We start from the raw sequence: 5479 nt of genomic DNA, 5'->3' as shown, positions 1-5479 counted from the left end.
GACACTGTGTTTTTAGTTTATCCATTCATCTGTCAACAGACACTTGGTTCCTTCCACCTCGTGGGTGTTGTGAATACTGCTGTGAACATGGGTATACAGATACTTCTTTGAGATCATGCCTTCAATGCTTTTGGCTATATATCTAGAAAGTAGAACTGCTGGATCATATGATAACTCTATTTTTCATATTTTTAGAAAGAGCTAACTTGTCATTTAACTTCTGCTGAAGGACACAGCAGACCCAGCTGCTCCCCGCCAAACCCAGAAATTACACAGAGGTTTTTGTACTATTTTGAGCTCAAAACTCAACCCTGTTCCCAGAACTAGACCCATTTCCTTTTCTCTGTTTGCCAGCCATGCTGGTGCCCCAGTCTTTTCCAGGAGGGAAGTCTCTGATGCCGTAAGCACAGAGTTGCACGTTCCATCCCGTCCTAGTTAGGAAGTGCGGGGTCAAAAACCTCTCCAGGCTCAAACCACTTCCTCAGGCCTCAAGTCAAAGGTTTCACTTTCTGTGTTCTGGCTCTGCTTCTCCCCCAGCTTCCCCCTTGGGACCTGGCCTGTTCTCAGGCCTGAGCAGCTTCTGACTAGCCCTCCTCAACAGCCACCCCTACTGATCCCAGCCCCTGCAAAGTGTCTTGGGATCCCCCTCATTCTCACCAGCATCCCCTATGCCTTCTCTGAGGCCCTGGGACTGGACTGTGGGAGCTTCTCAGAGTAACCCTGAAGACTCCCAGACCTCCTCATTCACTCCCTTCCCTTACTTCCTCTCTTCCCCTCCCCCGGTTTTCTCTATGCTCTCCTTCCTCCTTTCCTCTTCTCTCCTCTCGGCCTGGAATCCCTCCCACCTCTCCTCGCCCCCTGCCCCTCCTTCTCATTTTCCTCTCACACAAAGGTCCTTGGTCTGCTCCCTGCTCACAAGGTCAAGAAAACAAGAGGCTCACTTTCCCACCACACCAGGAGTCAGTCCTTTGAAGTTTTACAACCAGACATGCTCATCTCCTTGAGGATATGAGGATAGTAAATATCTTTTTCCAGAAGTAACTTTTTCCTCCAGGGAAAATCTACGAGAGGAGGGAGCACTCCTGCAGGTGGTCTCCGCATGGTCTCAGGGATCCCTGGCAGACAGCTATTCATAAGCTCTTTATAAACCGTGTTACAGAATCTCTAGAAAACAGAAAAGACAGCAGATCACTTCTCAAGCCCCTATAGTTCCCAGGGCCGGGAGTGGTTCTGGCTTCATCTTGTGAGTTTTCTGCACTTGTCTCTACTTAAGCCTCTAGCAAGAGGTGGGGTCTTGATCTCCCAGGAAGAGTGCATCTCAGGAGAGAAAGAGAAACGACAGCTTCGGGGCCCATGGGTGGCCATGTACCTGCTCTGGTGGGGTACCCCCTACACCCAGAGGTATTATCACATGACAGACTGCCTTGGGACTTATGAAAGAGCCCATTTCTCAAGGCCACTTCAGAGCAGCCATTAGGGCCTGTACCAAGAGGAAAAAGTCCACAGGAGCTCAGGGAAGGCTCCAGGCTGTGGGGACAGACGTGCATAAGGGGACCAGCATGCAGCGAGCTTCGAGCCTCAGCCCTCACTCACCCTGGGAGCTGAGACTGTATCCACCTCTCCCCACACCCAGGCCTGGACCTTTCTGACAGCTGGGCCAACATGCCAAGTTGGTGCACATTTACGTGGACGGCAGGGCACTGTGACAACCACCATCCAGTGCTTTCCCCACCTGAAAAGGAGGAGGCAACTAACGCAAGACCACCCTGCCCCCTTGTATGTCGCTGGAAAACGCCAGGCCATATGATACCATGTGGAACAGTGTGTGGTGCCAATACAGCAGGCAGGGGCCCAGCCCCTGTCCCCAGTCCCCCTGAGTCACCCTGTTACTGTGACCAGTGGCTGCCTACAAGAGGCCTAAGCCGTTCACCTTCAGATTCCAAAAGCTCTGATGGAGACTGGTAGGTGAACCGACGGCTCCCACTCTGGGCTGCTGCAGGCATCCTCCTCGGGTCTCCGTTCCGCTCTACTTTCCCCAGCTCTGTGTGAACATGAGCCTCCCTCTCTGTACCCTGCTCAGCTCCCAGGGAGCCAGGGAGAACCAAGAGGGTGCTCCCAGCCTGGAGAAGGGGAAAGGCCTTGGGCAATGGCAACCACAGATCTGGCTTCAAATTTCAGTTTCTCCAACTGCATATTGTATAACAGCAAGGAAGACTGTTTCCCGCTTGGAGTCTTATTTTCCTAAAATAAAAGCTGGGTGATGAGAGAAGCACATGAGATCTGAGATCTCCGAGAAATGTCAGAGGAACAGGAGGCCCTCGGAAATAATGATAGGACGTGAAGTTGAGCACTTGGTTTGTTGCCCATGTGCCTGTGTTACACTATCATTTTCACCAACAGCTCCACTCCCGCCAGTCCCCATTGTACAGAGGGGACTGAAGCTCAGAGAGGTTGAGGAACTTGCCCAAGGTCACACAGCTAAGAAGTGATGGAGCCAAGATTTGTGCCCAGCTCTATCTCCAAAGCCTACAACCACTATTCCAATTCTAGGCAAAGCTGGGCTGAGCAGAAATCTGCCAGTCTTACAGGGTCTGCTAAGACATGTGGGGAAGAGAACTGCCATGTTCTCTGGCCTGCAAGAGGAGCCCAGCAGAGTTGGGTAAAATCCTAGTGTCCCCACTTTCTTGTTGCCTGATCTTAGGGAAGTCCTTTCGCCTTTCTGAGCATCAGTTTCCTTATCCATAAAGTGGGATTAATAACGTTCGTCTTGGCTGCTTGTAAGGAGGATTGAGTGAATGGTTGTATAGGGCCTGCTTGGAGTAGGTGCTCAGAGAATCACATCTGCTAATGTTTCTGGAAACGTGCAGGAAGTCCCACTCTTTTCCATCTCCTCTGCTGAGCAGAACTTCCTCCTGGGCCAGAGGCCCTTGTGTAACTCCGTGTTCCGTTTCCCTCAGCTCCTTCCTTATCTCATCTGGTATATTAGAGGCTCAGCAGCCTTTAGCATGACCGAAACACACCCTTAGCAGCTATAAAATCAAGCACACAATTTGGCCTAGAAATTCTACTTCAGGAATCTATCTTAAGGAAGTATTTTCTAGCCATCCATTCAGCAAGTCTCAATGATGCTGGTTTATTGAGCACCTACTAGGTGCCAGGCCCTGTGCAAAACGCTGGGGATACACTGGGGAGCAAAGCAGCCTGGTACCCTGGTCTCTACCCTCCAGAAGCCAACTGTTTTGTTGCTGAGGATACATTAAGCCAATAATTACATGGGTAAGTATATAACTACAAATTATAATGGCAACGAAATAGTTTCAATATATTGGTTATAGTAGGCTTTTGCCTGCTAGTTTTGGTAAGTCCACTTCTGTGCCCAGGAACCTGGGAAAAGATAAAGGTGAAATGAAAGAGAAGAATTTGAAATTTTCTGTTGAAAATTTCCTTGAAGGTCGTGGCTGGACCTGATTTCAGCAGGGTCCTGGGGTGTATTTGTAAATGTTTATGCAAGAGAAGAAAAAGACAAAAATAATAGGCTACTAGTGAGAAGGAACGCTGTCACTGACCAGATGGTGGTTCCTAAACACCATTTTCCAATAAAAGGAACCAAAGCTTCTGGGAGAAATGGCTGATTGTAGGACTGGGGCAGGAATAAGACAAGATGAACCTGGGGCATCCTGTATCGTCAGACAGGAAGTGCTCAGAGGACAGACGATGGGGGTACGGCAAAGGGACCCGAGAGTCTCAAAGCTGGAACAAAATAAATAATGTAGTATTAGATCCTAAGTCAAAGGATAAAATAAATATACACAGGTCTATGCTGACATAAATAAATACTTGAATAAATAAATAAATGGGGGAGAAGAGAAAATCTTTCTTACAGAGGAATTCCAAGTAATTTGTTTGGATGCTCCGCCCACCCGGAAGTGGGGCTTAGCTCCCCGCTGAGGGTGGGCTGCACTTAGTGACTTGTTTCCAAAGAATAGCAAACGGAGAGGGGAAGACAGCAACTTTAAGTGGGGCACCTGGAAACACCACAGTGATTGATCAAGGTTCACACCACAGTGAGAAGTCATGGAGGTGGCATGTGGTCACTGAGAGGCCGTGATGAGGAAGCACACCTCACCTTGGTAGTATCCTCTCCTAAAACCTGTAACCTCAGTCTGGCCATGAGGAAAGCATCAGAAAAAAAAATTGAGGACTTTCTGCAAAATACCTGCCCAGTGCTTCCCAAGACTGTCAGGGTCATGAGAAGAACAAGGAAAGGTTGAGAAAGTGTCAAAGACAGGACACAATGACGACTAAATGCAATATGGAATCCCAGATGGGTCCCGGAACAGAAAAAAGGACAACAGATGAAATCCAAGTAAAGTCTATAGTTTAGTTAACGCTAATTCAGCAATGTTCGTTTCTTTGTTTTGACAAATGCATTATGGTAATGCAAGATGGCAGCGTTGGAGGAATTTGAAACTAGCTGAGGGATGTACCGGAAATCTCTAGTACTTTTGTAACTTTACTGTAAATTGAAAATTTAGAAAAACAGGCAGAATAAAGAGTGGAAAGAAACAGCAAAATTTTAGTAGTAAATATACTGTGTGATGAGAAAAGAATGTTTGTCCTCTTTATTTGTCAAATGTCTTTTATTAGAGTTTATGCTTTTTATTTTAAACTTTCGTTATTATTTCTGATTAGAAGTCTTCTATTACTTTTATAATAACAAAAAAATGAAATAAAGCATTTTGTGCAATGCCTATATCATATCAATTAATCCTCATAAACAGCTAAGATTCTTTCTCTATTTTATAGACGAGGAAACTAAAACTCAGATAATCAAAGTATAACAAGCAAGATGAGGAACGGGAATTTGAACTTCTGTCGATCTCACTCCTGAGGGACGGAGAAATGGAAAAGCCTCATCTAAGCTTGTGGGGTCAGGAGAAGAGGTTAGATTCTCCTAAGCAGATTTCTCTTTAGCCCAAGGAAGAATTTCTAACTAGAAGTGTCCAGAGGGTGTGAACGTCCTGGAAAGGGAAGGAGTTCCGTGTCGGTAGAGGACCACGGAGTGTCCTGGAGAGGAATTCAGGAGACCTGACACTGTGTCTTCCTCCTCAGACGCAAAGAGCAGGTGTCTTTCCTATGCGACCCAGCAAGTACCACGCCAGGCAAGCTGCGTTTCCTCGTTCTAACTAGGAGGGCCTCGGGGACAGTGGGTGCATGGAGGGGCTTTTGGGCCTTTTCCTGCATCTTCATCATCGTCCCGCCTCCACGGGGTCCATCACTGACAATTGGGGACGTAGAGACCTGCTTTTATTTATTCAGATCCTCCCGGGGGTCAGGTCCTGATCTAGACCTGCTAAATCGTGCCACCAATGTGACATGTAGGTATTGCAACCCCCTTCTAGAGATGCGGAAACTGGGGCTGGGAGAGGGAAATGGCTTAGGCCGGAGCGCGGGTGGGCGCGGTGGAGCCTGCTCCCCG

The sequence above is a fragment of the Pteropus alecto genome, unplaced genomic scaffold (assembly GCF_000325575.1).
Source record: "Pteropus alecto unplaced genomic scaffold, ASM32557v1 scaffold39, whole genome shotgun sequence".
Taxonomy (NCBI): Eukaryota; Metazoa; Chordata; class Mammalia; order Chiroptera; family Pteropodidae; genus Pteropus; species Pteropus alecto.
Note: the sequence above shows the minus strand (reverse complement) of the source record.